Genomic DNA, 13252 nt, shown 5'->3' on the forward strand with positions numbered 1-13252 from the left:
GAGCTGGGCAGGGGCTGGAGAATCCCTGAGGAGCTGGGCAGGGGCTGGAGAATCCCTGAGGAGCTGGGCAGGGGCTGGAGAATCCCTGAGGAGCTGGGCAGGGGCTCAGGCTGGAGCAGAGGAGGCTCAGGGGGCCCTTGTGGCTCTGCACAGCTCCTGGCAGGAGGGGACAGCCGGGGGGTCGGGCTGTGCTCCAGGGAACAGGGACAGGAGCAGAGGGAACGGCCCCAGGCTGGGCCAGGGCAGCTCAGGGTGGAAATTAGGGAAAACCTTCTCATGGAAAGGGTTGTAAAGCTTTGGAACAGGCTGCCCAGGGAGGTGTTGGAGTGCCCATCCCTGGGTGGGCTGAAGCTGGAGGACGTGGTTGGTGCTGCTGGTTGATGGTTGGATTTGAGGATCTTGGAGGTCTTCTCCAGCCCTAACAATTCCACAGTTCTGTGCTAAAACACCAGTGCCTGTGAAAAAATCCAGCAACAACTCCCACCTGTTCGTTACTGCTGAAGTGCCTTGTTCCCAAAACCTCCCAGGTGCTGCTTTAGCTCAGAGAGCACCTGGTTCCTCTGGGTGATGCTTGTTCAAATCCAGGATTTTGTGCTAACAATATTGGATTTCATACTGGTGAGCCAAGGGAGAGCCTGTTTGTGGTGCCTGTGTGGAGCAGTCACCAGAAGATCACTCTTACATAAATGTTCCTCTTTCAAAGAAAAACCTTTCATTTCCAAATGTCTTTTAACTTGTGGCACAAAGCTCTCACAAATCTCATTGAGTTTTCTGCCACTGGTTTTGGAAACAAAACATGCAGATGCCTGGGTAAGAGGGAGATGATGCTTGTTACTTCAAATTACTTCAAAATAACAGGAAAGTGTATTTTAAAAAATAAGAAAGAAAGGAAAAAAGAAATATTGCCTTCTCTGGTAGAAGTCTCTACAAATATCCAGGCATCAATCTTTATTTCAGCAGATTCAATGGATGTGGCAGGAAGAGTTATTATATAGCATAGTCCTCCTTTTATTAAAAATAAACTGGGCTAGGCTTTTTCATAGTTTCTTGTGGAGATGCTACAGATTGTTTATGCTGCATCAAGCTAAGAAAACTTTTTATTGGAAGTGGTGTTTCCTAAACATAAACAAAATAACTTTCTGCATGTTTTTAGAGCTCAGCCTGACACGTAGCACAGCTCAAAGATGTGGTTTCACATGGTTTTAGAAATGGTTTGTGGGCAAAGTTTTATTGTCAGGTCTGGCTGGTGAATTTAATTCTGCATGATTAGCAAAGCCCACGTTCCTCTCTCACTGAAGCTGAAGTGAATCTTGAGCAACTCCACTGTAATCAATACTAGACTTTAGCTGGGTTATTTTCCCTGACAGCACGGCTGCATTTCTATTATCTGTCAAAGGCAGCATTGCAGGGTTCAAATAGGAGTGGGTTTTGCAAGGCTTCAGTTGTGGTTTTCCCCTGAAATCTTGGCAGAGGAGCCTTTAAGGGCTCTGTGCAAAAAAAGAAAATAAAAGTGTGGATTTTTTGGTGGATGAGAAGCTGGACATGGGCTGGCTGTGTTCACTCAGAGCCCAGAGCCCCCCCTGCCCTGGGCTGATCCCAGCAGGAAAGGGGAACTCTGTGCCCAGGTGAGCCCCACCTGCAGAGCCCAGCCCAGCAGGGACCTGGAGCTGCTGGAGAACCCAGAGACACCAAACGCTCAGGGGATGGAGCAGCTCTGCTGGGACACCTGGGGGGGCTCACCTGCCCAGGAGAAGGTTGGGGTGACCTCAGAGTGGCCTCACAGCACCTGAAGGGGCTCCAGGAGAGCTGCAGAGAGACTGGGGACAAGGATGGAGGGACAGCACACAGGGAATGGCTCCCAGTGCCAGAGGGCAGGGCTGGATGGGATGTTGGGAATTGGGAATTGTTCCCTGGCAGGGTGGGCAGCCCTGGCACAGGGTGCCCAGAGCAGCTGGGGCTGCCCCTGGATCCCTGGCAGTGCCCAGGGCCAGGCTGGACACTGGGGCTGGAGCAGCTGGGACAGGGGAAGGTGTCCCTGCCATGGCAGGGGTGGCACTGGGACAGGGGAAGGTGTCCCTGCCATGGCAGGGGTGGCACTGGGTGGGATTTGGGGTCCTTTCCCACCCAACCCATCCTGGGATTGCACAAACTCCTGCAGTGCTGGTTGCCCTCAAGCCCTGCACGTTGCTCCCATCACATGTGTGGTAGTCAAGGCTCTCCAGGCTGCTCTTCCAGACATCTGTCAGTAAAACTCTTGTGTGGTTCAGCTCTGTCCCTCCAGGAGAGCTGCAGGAGGGGTTCCTGTTACCCACATCCAGCTGTGTCTGTGCTCACACCCTTCTGTTTAATCCCAAAACACTTCTGTGCCTTTAAATTGTTCCCAGCATTATCTGTGCATCTAATTTTTTTTTTTTTTTGAGGACCACAGAAGTGAGGAAGGAAACCCAAGATGAAGAGTTGCAACATTCAAAACACCCACTAATTCTGAGACATAATAGAAACATAATCCATGTCATTATGCAGCCCATTTTCCCATCCTTATAGCAAGGATTTGCAATGGAAAAATGCTCCACTGCATTAATCTACCTCTGGCAGGGGAAGTGGAAAGGTTCCACTCCTGGCCTGAATTACTCCTGGCATTAGTGGGGACACTCCAGGCGCTGTGTCTGTGGCACAGCACAGGGCAGGGCCTCAGGAAAGGATTTGTTTTCTGGGAAATTTCTCGAGGAGATGATGCTGCATAGACAAATTCTCCCACCAGTCTTTGGTGGAATAATTTTTCACCACTATTAGAGCTCTGCATCTTCCACACTAGAAAGAAAGAGTCATATTTGTGGTATTTTCAAGTGGGTGTCTGCACAAGTTATATTATCTAATACAGTTTCTTGGGTTTTTTCTGTTTTCAAATACCAGCACTGTACAACATGATCACTGGGCTGTTCTAGCATGTCTTGGTTTAAGAGCCAACCCTGAGGGTTACAAACACAGCCCAGCTGAGCAGCAAAGTTTGGTGTTCTGCACCTGAAACTGGGCTTGTGCTGTTCAGACAGAGCACTGTGCATGTTAATGTGCAAGGTTGAAAACATCAGGTCAGTGCTGTGGGTCAGTGCCCAGCAGAAATCATGGGATGGGTTGGGTTGGAGGGACCCCAAATCCCATCAGTGCCACCCTGCCATGGCAGGGACACCTTCCCCTGTCCCAGCTGCTCCAGCCCCAGTGTCCAGCCTGGCCTTGGGCACTGCCAGGGATCCAGGGGCAGCCCCAGCTGCTCTGGGCACCCTGTGCCAGGGCTGCCCACCCTGCCAGGGAACAATTCCCAATTCCCAGTATCCCATCCAGCCCTGCCCTCTGGCACTGGGAGCCATTCCCTGTGTCCTGTCCCTCCATCCTTGTCCCCAGTCCCTCTCCAGCTCTCCTGGAGCCCCTCCAGGCCCTGCCAGGGGCTCTGAGCTCTCCCTGGAGCTGCTCCTCTCCAGGTGAGCCCCCCCAGGTGTCCCAGCCTGGCTCCAGAGGGGCTCCAGCTCTTGGAGCATCTCTGTGACCTCCTCTGGATTTGCAGCAGCAGCTCCAGGTCCTCGTGCTGAGGAGCCCAGAGCTGGACAGAGTTCTCCAGGAATTGAAGGAGAATTCTCCAGGACTCTCTCAAGGAGAGAGGGGGACAATCCCCCCGGCTGTTGGTGACCCTCCTTGTGATGTATCCTGGGATGCTCTTGGCTTTTTGGTGTTGGATGGCTGTTCCCAGCTGCAGCTGGAGTTGGCAGCAGCAGCTCCTGGCCCTCCCTGGCCACTTTGGCTCACACATTTCAGTGAAACCCAAAGGTCTCACCCTGCCAGTGCCTGTGCTAATTATGGCTGTTCTTAAAATGCCTCCCGTAATTCCTTCTATAAAAAGAATTTAAGGCTTGCTAGGACAAAGCCCAGTAAATCACCCTGGAGCTCAGAGCTGGGAGGGAATGTGTGTCCTTAACCCCCAGGTGCTGCTGCAGTGGCTCATCTCTGCAATTCCAGGGATTTCCAGGGAAATGGCAAATGCTCCTCAGCACCCCATGCTGGGAGAGAAAGAGTTAAATTCTAAAACCTTACCCTGTAACTGTAAATGCCATTTTTCTTTCTTCACAAATGTAACCTTTTAACATTTATTTTTAGCTTTTACATTAATATATGTAAAAATATTAAAAGCTCTTGTATATTACATTAAAAACTTATGTCAGCTGCCCTGCTTTTTCCTATTTATTAAAACTTTTCAAGCAGTGAAAACATTTTACTTGTTAATGAGGGGAAGAAGGAAAATTAATGACATAGAGCTCGGATCTTCCAAGATGTCTCCTTTTAACCATGCAAAACCAGCTCTTTTCCCACACTATGTAGTTTAATTTCTGTGTTAGGGTTCAGTAAGCAAATGCAAATAGATTTAATGATTTGCATCAGTAGATCACTTCTCAGTTTAATATCCTCTGATATTTTGGTCAAGGACTTTTTCTTTGGAAGGCTACTGCTGTTTTGTGGAGGAAAAATATTAATAATGGTGGCATTGTGAGGTTCAAGTAAAGCAGGGGAAATGTATAACTTATTCAAAAGCAGCATCTCCCATTATCTTCTCACTAAGATCATGCAGTGGAAAAAGTTATCAGGGAAAAGACACTTAAGGAATAATTGTGAAATGCAGATCATATTAAACATTTAGTGCTGCTTTCCATCCCACATCTCATTCTCATTTTCTGTCAGAGTGTTCAGAGGCTGATCAGATTGGCAGTGGTGAGAGGTGCCTCGCCCTGGGATGGGGAGCTTTCTCCTCCCCACCAGGAATAAACAGGAGCTGTTCCAGCAGCCCAGGCTTGGGATGGTTTCACTGGAGTCTGCAGTATTTGCCTTACTTAAATCCAACTTCCCAGAATTCCTTTAAATGTCTATTCATTAAATGAAACTGGTTCCAAGGATGGATCTCTTGTAGATCGACCCCACCAGCCCATCTTTGCTGGTTCTCACTGATTCTGGGTAAGAAATAAATTCCTGTTGGCTTTTGAGAAATTTAAACCTGTTTAGTGCACATAAATTCTTCAAGTGATAAATACTCATTATTGCCACATTGCTTATTGAAATGGGCACTTGCTGGTGATAAAAACCTTTTGATTGCTTCCCAATTTCTGAATAACTGTTGTGGTCAGCTGAGCAAGAGAGGTTTGGAGCATTTCTCAATTTGTTTGGTTAATTGTGACCTTTGAGAGGCTCATTGCTATCGGCTGCTGATATGTGTAAATTGTCACTCGCACTAACAGATTTTTACATCGGGTTTTATTTTTCTGTTATTATCATCATAATGTAGATTGAGACACGAAGTCAGAATTGTCTGCAGGCTGTGGCAGAGGACTTTCCTTCTGCCAGCTCAGAGCAAGAAATAATGAGATTAAGTTGGAAACTTTGTCCTTTAGGTTCCCAGTCAGTTGTTTTCCTGTCATTTGTTTTTGCTGTGCTTTATTGATGCCCGTCCCCCTGGCTTTGTCATGCCACAGTTGGGTTTTGCTTGTGCTCAGGTGATGATGATGAACAGCCTCTCAGAGTAGCCTGCTGCTGGCGATGCTCCATCAGTGTCACAGCCCGCCAGGGTGCAGGAGTTTATTGTTTCATAGGTGCTCCCGTGCAGCTGCTGCTTCCACATGTGCACACACGCAGAGATTTCATCGTGGAGAGGCTGGGCAGAGCTGCCAGGGTGGCTCCTGTGCTCAGCAATGGTGTCCATTGCTCCCTGGCAGAGTTTTAGCTGGGAAAATGCTGACTGCTTTCTACTCCAGCTAGAAAGCCTGTCCAGAATTTGAGGGAGAGCGTTCAAAAAGATGAGTTTATTTCCCCGTTCATGGACCCACACCAGTAAAGGTCTTGATGTGTTTCAGGACCAAGCTGGTATGCTGCCTACCTTAGGAAAATTTAGAATCTACAGGTTGTCCATCCAGATTGTTTATCTGGGCAATAAACTGATATTCCAAGTCTTTTATTTCAGGCATTGAAATCACTGAAAGGCCCTGGAAGTTCCCTTGAAACCAGATGCTCTTTTAGACATTCCTGCTCCAATAGGAAATGTCTGGATTGTTCCTAAGAGTGGGGTCAGGTTGAATCCCAGGTAGCTGCCCAGGAGAACAAGTCTCCCTGGAAGAGTTCCTGACTTGGGAACATCAAAGCATTCCTGGTGCTCCCTCAGAACACTCAGGGCCATGAGACCTCTGCATTTATTGGTGTGTGAAGCATCATGGAAGGACACCAGGGTTTGATGGTCACCAGAGCTCCTGGGGTGCAGGATGCTCTAGGAAACCATGGAATTCCCATCCCTGAAAGCGTTCCAGAACCATCTGGGTGTGGCACTCGAGGACATGGTTTAAAGGTGAACACAGTGCTGATGGTTGATGGTTGGACTTGATGTTCTTTAAGGTCTTTTCCAGCCTTAACAATTCTGTGGTTCTTTGATTTTATTAATATATAAAATACAACTGTACTGACCAAAAACTTTCAGCTGGATAACTGCACTAAATACCCTGGTGTGTAGATGGCTGGATAAGTGGACAAAGTAGGATGGAAAATATCTCCTGTTTTATTTTTTAAGCTCTTCAAGTTCAATGATCTGACTTGGGGGAGGAGTTGTGAAAAGTTTAAACGCTTTATGAAACTTGGCCATAAATATAAATCAGCTCCTATTAAGGCAATTTGAGCTGTAATACCTCAATAATTTGCAAGTAGTCATTCTTCACGCTCCTGAATGTTCTTCACCTCTGAGAAGAGTTTGTTCTAATTTTAAATGGACACCTGAAGAATATAGAAAATGTCTTTCTGTTTGTACCTCTGGAATTCCAAAGTCCACAATGACCAGATCATTTCACCATGGACTGTCTTGGTTCTCTCCACCTCTACCTGAATTCTTTGAAACAGCCTGGTTTTCTTTAATTTCTTCTGCTCATGGTGGCAGGGATGACAAACCAAGGTGGGTGCAGTTGTTTGTGGGGTTTTTATTGATTCCTTGAATATTTTGGGAGGTTTTTCTGCCTTTGCTGCTGTGGTTAAAGCAGATCCCAGTTTTCCTGTCAGTCATGGCTGGGATCACCTCTCAGCTCCTGTAGGTCAGAAGTTCTCTGCAGGCTGGGTAATATTGCTTGTGACTCTGAGCTTGTCCAGATGCTCCTCACTGATGCAGAAATCCTCTGGGCTTTGAGATTTATGTCCCAGTGTGGAACAGAGGATATCCTCAGGCTTGGGATAGCATGTCCCGCTTCCTGCCTGTTCTGGGAAATACGTCTTGGAATTCTTTCTCGTAGGACTTGCAGCAAAACAAAAGCAGACAGGAACAAGAAAAACCTTCCTGATAGGTGTGGTTGCCAGCGTGTGCAGGTAATTTGAAAATGAACAAGGAATCTGTTGTCTGAAGTGAAGATAAATCACAGTAAAAAGATGTCAAGTGGCCAAAAAAACAACCCCCAGGTATAACAAAGCTGAAGGAAAACAAAAATGCACATTCTTGATAACACTTTTTATTTGCTGATAGTGCCGTGTTCACATCTGGGATGATGTGACTGAGCTCCCCTCTGATGTGGATCTAGAATATTGAATTCTTTTACAGGCTAAGAAATTGCTTGTACAGTAAAATTTCACACTTTGAAAGCAGTGTCACCCAAACAGTCACTTTTAGGGATTTTTAGTGCTGAAGATTTGCTGCTTTTTTTGTTGTTGTTTGATATTTTGTAACTTGTGCAGGAGTGGCAATGAAGGGTGGCTTTGGGTTGGCTTTAGCATCTGGATCACTAATTGCTGAATTACATTATTTACTTGTTGATAGTTATTCCAAAAGCTTGCTGCATCTTAATTCTTAGTTTTGTGGACTCCTGAAAAGAACCATCAGAATGAGCCCTTATTTAGTAATTTATTACATATTAGCATTGCAGAAAGAATGAAATAAATCCTATTGATTCTCCCACTTCTTTGCGCTGCCTTTTTGCTTTGTCTGCATTCACATTGTAACTTTGTCTTCACTCCATCCATTTCTTTCAGGTCTATCACTTGTTATCAAAATTCCACAGTAATTAGGATGATTTGTGGCCAAGGGAACTCTAACTCACAGGACTGCAGGCTCTGGCAGAGTGGCCCTGACAGAATTGGAAAGTCTGCTTTGTTTTGGGCTGCAGAAGACACATCTGTGAACATTAATTGGGAAATACCTTTTTATTCACCCAGCACTTCTAAATTGGGAGTCTTGTTAAGGAATGCCTTCCCATCTCGAGTGAACATGATTCATTATTTCAGTACAATTTTCCTGCTTTTCAGAGGTGATTCTTTTCTCTGGCAACTTCTGAATGTTCAACCGTGATAAAGTTGGGAAATGTTGTTTGTTGTGCAGGGAAAACGCCCATCCTTCTCCTGGTGTGAAGGCACTTCTGGAGCCTGAAAGGAGAAGGAAATATTTTTTCTTTTGGAATAGGAGTAAAATTGATTCCAGAAAAAAAATAATATTTTTGGAGCAGTTTATTTTTCAAGCTGCAGATATTAACGTAATGCATGCCTGGAGGCCTCCAGTCATGGAGCAGCTTTCAGGTCTCCAGTAATGGAACAGTTAAATTATGCCACAGTTGACCTCACAAAAAACCCTGAGCTCTAAGGGGAGGTTGAAATCCATCCAATGTCCTTTAGCTTTGTTCTGGAAAACCTCCTTTAGGGTGAAGCCCTCTTTGGTTTGCAAGGGCTGAAGCAGCACAAACGCTGCTCTGTTTGCAAGATGCAATATTTAGCCATAATGCAGATGCCTTCCCTCGTAATGGATGTGAGTGCACCTCACATGAATGCCAATGAATGTGTAGAGAAAAATTAGGCTGCAATTTGCTGCTGTTAGTGAATGTTTTACAGCAGAATTGCTGCCAGTTGTGTGAGGTCTGAAGTGTTTGACATCAGCTCCAATGCTGCTGGAACGTGGATTTGGATCTTCATGTACCAAGAAAAAGTTCCTTTCTTTATTGTCTTAAAATACCTTCAAGGATAAGAAACTGCCTGGAGCTTGTGGCTTCAGGGTTTAGAATTGTTAGTGTGTAATGATGAGGGGACAGAGTTGATGGCAGGGTTTTAAAAAGGCATAAAAGTACAGCCAGTTGTGTTAATGAGTGGCCTTGCTGAAGATTTGGTTCATACACTTTTTTAGTGTTTTTCTCCTGTAACTAAACACATTCCAGTGTGTTTTATTTGAGCTGCTCTTGTTCAGGCATCTTAGAATCAGCATCCCAGGCTGATTTGTGTTGGAAAGGACCTTAAAGCTCATCCAGAGCCACCCTGCCATGGCAGGGACACCTCCCACTGTCCCAGGTGCTCCAGCCCCAGTGTCCAGCCTGGCCTTGGGCACTGCCAGAGATCCAGGGGCAGCCCCAGCTGCTCTGGGTACCCTGTGCCAGGGAAGGATTTCTTCCTAATCTCTAATCCCAGCCTCTCTCAGTTCAGAACTGAGTTGTGCTTGGAAGCCCCAGGCTTTGTGCCGAGGAGCAGCGAGTGGTGCAGGAGGGGCACAGGAGCCCTGGGAAATGCACAGGCAGCAGCAGCACATCTCCCTGGGCAGGTCAGGCTCCAGCAGCACTGCTGGGGTGCCTGCTGTCAGAGCTGTGTGGAACTTCCTTGGAGCAGTGTGAGCATCCCTGTCTGCCTCTGTCCCTGGAGCTGTGGCAGTAGTGACAGGCTGGAGCTGTCTGTGGTCAGCCTTCATCTCTTGTCTTCCTCAGGTGCTGGAGAGGACCTCGGGGTGACTGCAGGGCAGCTGAAACGATTTCCAGGAAGAGGGGAGTGGTGGGGCATTGCAGGGAGGGAGCAGTGACAGCAGTGATGTGTCCCTGTGAGCTGGAATCCAGCCCTGGCTCCGCTGGCCTGGGCTGGGCTGGGAGGGTGGCAGGTGGTGGCAGTCCTGGAGCAGAGGGGACACGCAGAGTCCTGTCCTGTCCCCTGCAGGGAGTGGCAGCTCACCTGAGCACTGCTGTGTGACACTGCTGTGGCATTCCTGCTGAGTTTGCTCACTCAGCATTCCTGTTGGGCATTCTGGGGTGGCAGGAAGGGAGCAGTTCATGTGTGACACCACAGGGTGCAAAACTCCACAAAGAAATGGGGCCTTTGTTCACCTGGGACAGCTCTCTGCTGGAGTGGGTACAAAACTAGGATTATTTCATCACCTTGATGCCTTCCCCAAAATCTTTGCGCTGGCACAGCACAGGGCTGGTTTTCCCAGCTGGAAGAGGTGATTTTTAGGACACGTGGCCATACTGGGAATGAGTCCCTGTAGCTCTCCAGCTGTGTGGCTAAAATGTCTCCTGAAAATGTCCCTGTCCTCCTGGAAGCTTCAAGCAGTGCAGCAGGATGAACACCCCCTCCGTGTACAGTAGGACCTGTTTTCTGAGTATTCTGAACTTTTCTCTCCATATTTACAGCTTTGTGCTTGAAAGAGGGTTGAATATTGACCTAATTTGTCTTTTGAAAGGACACAGAGTTTTACTGGAATACTTATGCTATTGGAGTAGACAAATGCAGGTACTATTCCTTTGGTAGCTGCTGCAGAAGGTTGATGTGCTCTAAGATTTACTGTGCATCACCTTAGCCATCATTCCCATAAGTATTAATTTTAACTCCACTAATAAGAAACTGAACAAAAGTGGAATTATGAGTTCAGTAGTATTCTATGAAAGGTCAGTTGTTAAAAAGGCAGAGTCTGACATTCTGTGAAAAAGGTGCCTTCATTAATCATCCTGATAGGATAGCATAGGATATTCTTGACCAATACCCACCATCCTGGCTCTGCAGTGTGCTGAATTCCATGTAGAAAAACAAGGATTAGCTGAAGAAATGCACAGTGACCATTTTTTACTAGTGTAACGTTACTATTTCTTTATTCAAAGAATAGAAAAATTAATGGAGACGCTTTTATTAGGCAGACTGTCACAATTTTAAAAGTTTGTTAATTTTATAGAATCATACATTGTTATGGGAGTAATATTTAAATACACAATCCGTAAGAATATAAATGCAGTAATACCAAACACCAATATTAATGTAATTTATAAAGTATTTATGACCTCTTAGAAGAATTTTCTTATTATGTTGTTTAAATATGCAGTTTTGCTTCACAATAATTCATCTCTGTAAATCCTGAACGATCACTCCTCTATAAACCCAGCAGTTTTAATTGCCAAGTGAAATGTTTTCCTGGGTGAAATTATTATATTGAATTGTTTGTGTGTTTTTCCTTGTCCACCCCAGTGATGGCAATTTGAAAGTTAATACAAATTATATAAATTATTAAGCACAGGCCTAGTGGAACATTAATCAGGAGAACATCTTTATTGTGACCATTCCTGACAGATTATGTTCACCATGATGCCCATTAATGCACTGCATTGTGAGAGCCCATGTCCATTACAGAATCCCCTTTGTTACCAGTGTCAGGTCTAATTCAGGGCAGCAAATCTCAGGCCAGGTTGAATATCTTTTGGATATTTGATGGAAAAATGCTGTTTTGGAAGCGAGGGGCCTCACCTGTTTAATTCTCTCCGAGTTGTTAGCCTGTGTAGCAGACACTGTAAAATGCAAAGTCTGCAGTAGTCTTTTTCCCTTTAATGTCATAATTTTGCATAATAGCTGTTTGTGCTACATTGACTAAGTCCATGGATTGCTTAACATAAGTGATTACATTTTCCTTTGATTATAAACTCCCTCCATTAGAACTACTGTACAAAAACTTGTAAATGATTTGTTGTTCAAGCTTTCTACTTCATTAGCTCCAACCCACACTCTACAAGAGTCGTTGTCTAAGAGTTACTAATATTTGTAATGAGCTGTATAATATGGGCCCTTTTACTAAATTTAAAAACAGATGGTATCTGTTAACAACAGTTTATCATGCGAATTGAACCCTGGCAGAAATTCCTCTCCGTGCTTGCGTTGCTGTAGGCCAAATCCTGATGTCCTGGTTGGGCTTTAGATGAAATAGCAAGAAGGAATAATTGTTGGTTTTGACACTTGTGACAGATGCAAACTAACCATGGTCAGAAGTCCCTGAGAAGTCCAAACTCCAGGTTTTTCCCTCAGGTGAAAGATTTAAGTTTCCTTTCATGCCTTTAACATGTGTGTCATGGTGAGGGAAGTCTTGGGACTCTTAATGTAAGAATCAGCAAGGTGCAAATTTATTGATAAGCACCAAACATTTATACACAACATGCAATAAGCTCATGCTTATTCTGTAAGCTAAACAATCTATTGGTTATACTACAATATCAGCTCTTCCTCATTCTTGAGAACTTACATTTCTATTTCTCACGTCTCATCCTCATTACTATTATTGTACTACTGCTGTGCTCAAGGACACTGTGTTGTTTCAGGTGCAGAAACTCAGATTAGCTGGGTTTGGTACTTTCCCAGTCCTTCCTTGGTCAGCTAACAAAAGTATGTCAGAGTGGCCTCTACCCTGTAACCATTCCTCCACACATGTGCTTTAAGATTTACTTTCAAAATTTTCAATTTTTGCACATCCTGGAAGGTTTTAGAGCTCTGTATCTGTAATTTCTCTCATTTGAGCCACTGAGCTGCTGTGAAGGAGAATTTCCCTTTTGTGAGGACTTGAATGTATTGATCTCAACAAGTGGAAAGATCAGAGGATAAAATGCACACATTTTTCTGCAAACTTTGAAAACGAGAGGAAAATTGGCTCACATTACACCAGCAGTTCTGAAATTACACCATCAAAAGAATGCTCTTGCATGGTGTGTTTGTTGCTAATCCTGCATGGAGGAAGACTTCAAAATTGAAGTAGAGGGAGGAGTCTGCTTGTACATATATTCTTGTAATGCCAGTTTTCACCCTCAAACACTAAAAAATTATGATCTATTTTTTAATGTGAGGCATTCTGAGTGTTTCACCTTCTGTTTTGGAAGAGTAAAGGGCCAGTCTTGTCTTTGTGTGCTGGAATTAATGCTAAGAAATGGCAAAATCTGATCCCTTGGCCTGAGTGTACTGCAGTTTCTGTTGGTGAACAGTAATTCCCAGGAAGATCTTGCTTTTCCCACTGCCCATCCCACCCATGTAGGAAAAGGCATTTTGCCTGATCAGCCCCTGTCCTGCATTCCCACCCTTTTTCCTCTGGAAGGGCAGGGAAGGATGTTGAGATATGGCAGGAGCCAGGGAAAATAGAAGGTACCCTTTAATTTTGCCCAAGGAAATGCTGGATATTCCCAGCCAGGAGAGCCCATTAAAGCCAGGA

General features: G+C 45.3%; 1 protein-coding gene across 1 annotated transcript in view; it reads left to right on the forward strand.

Annotated features, from left to right (window-relative positions):
- MGMT (O-6-methylguanine-DNA methyltransferase) overlaps positions 1–13252 on the forward strand; it is a 141143-nt gene that overhangs the window by 25138 nt on the left and 102753 nt on the right. The window lies entirely within an intron of this gene.

Source organism: Fringilla coelebs (genome assembly GCF_963513975.1).
Source record: "Fringilla coelebs genome assembly, chromosome: 8".
NCBI lineage: Eukaryota > Metazoa > Chordata > Aves > Passeriformes > Fringillidae > Fringilla > Fringilla coelebs.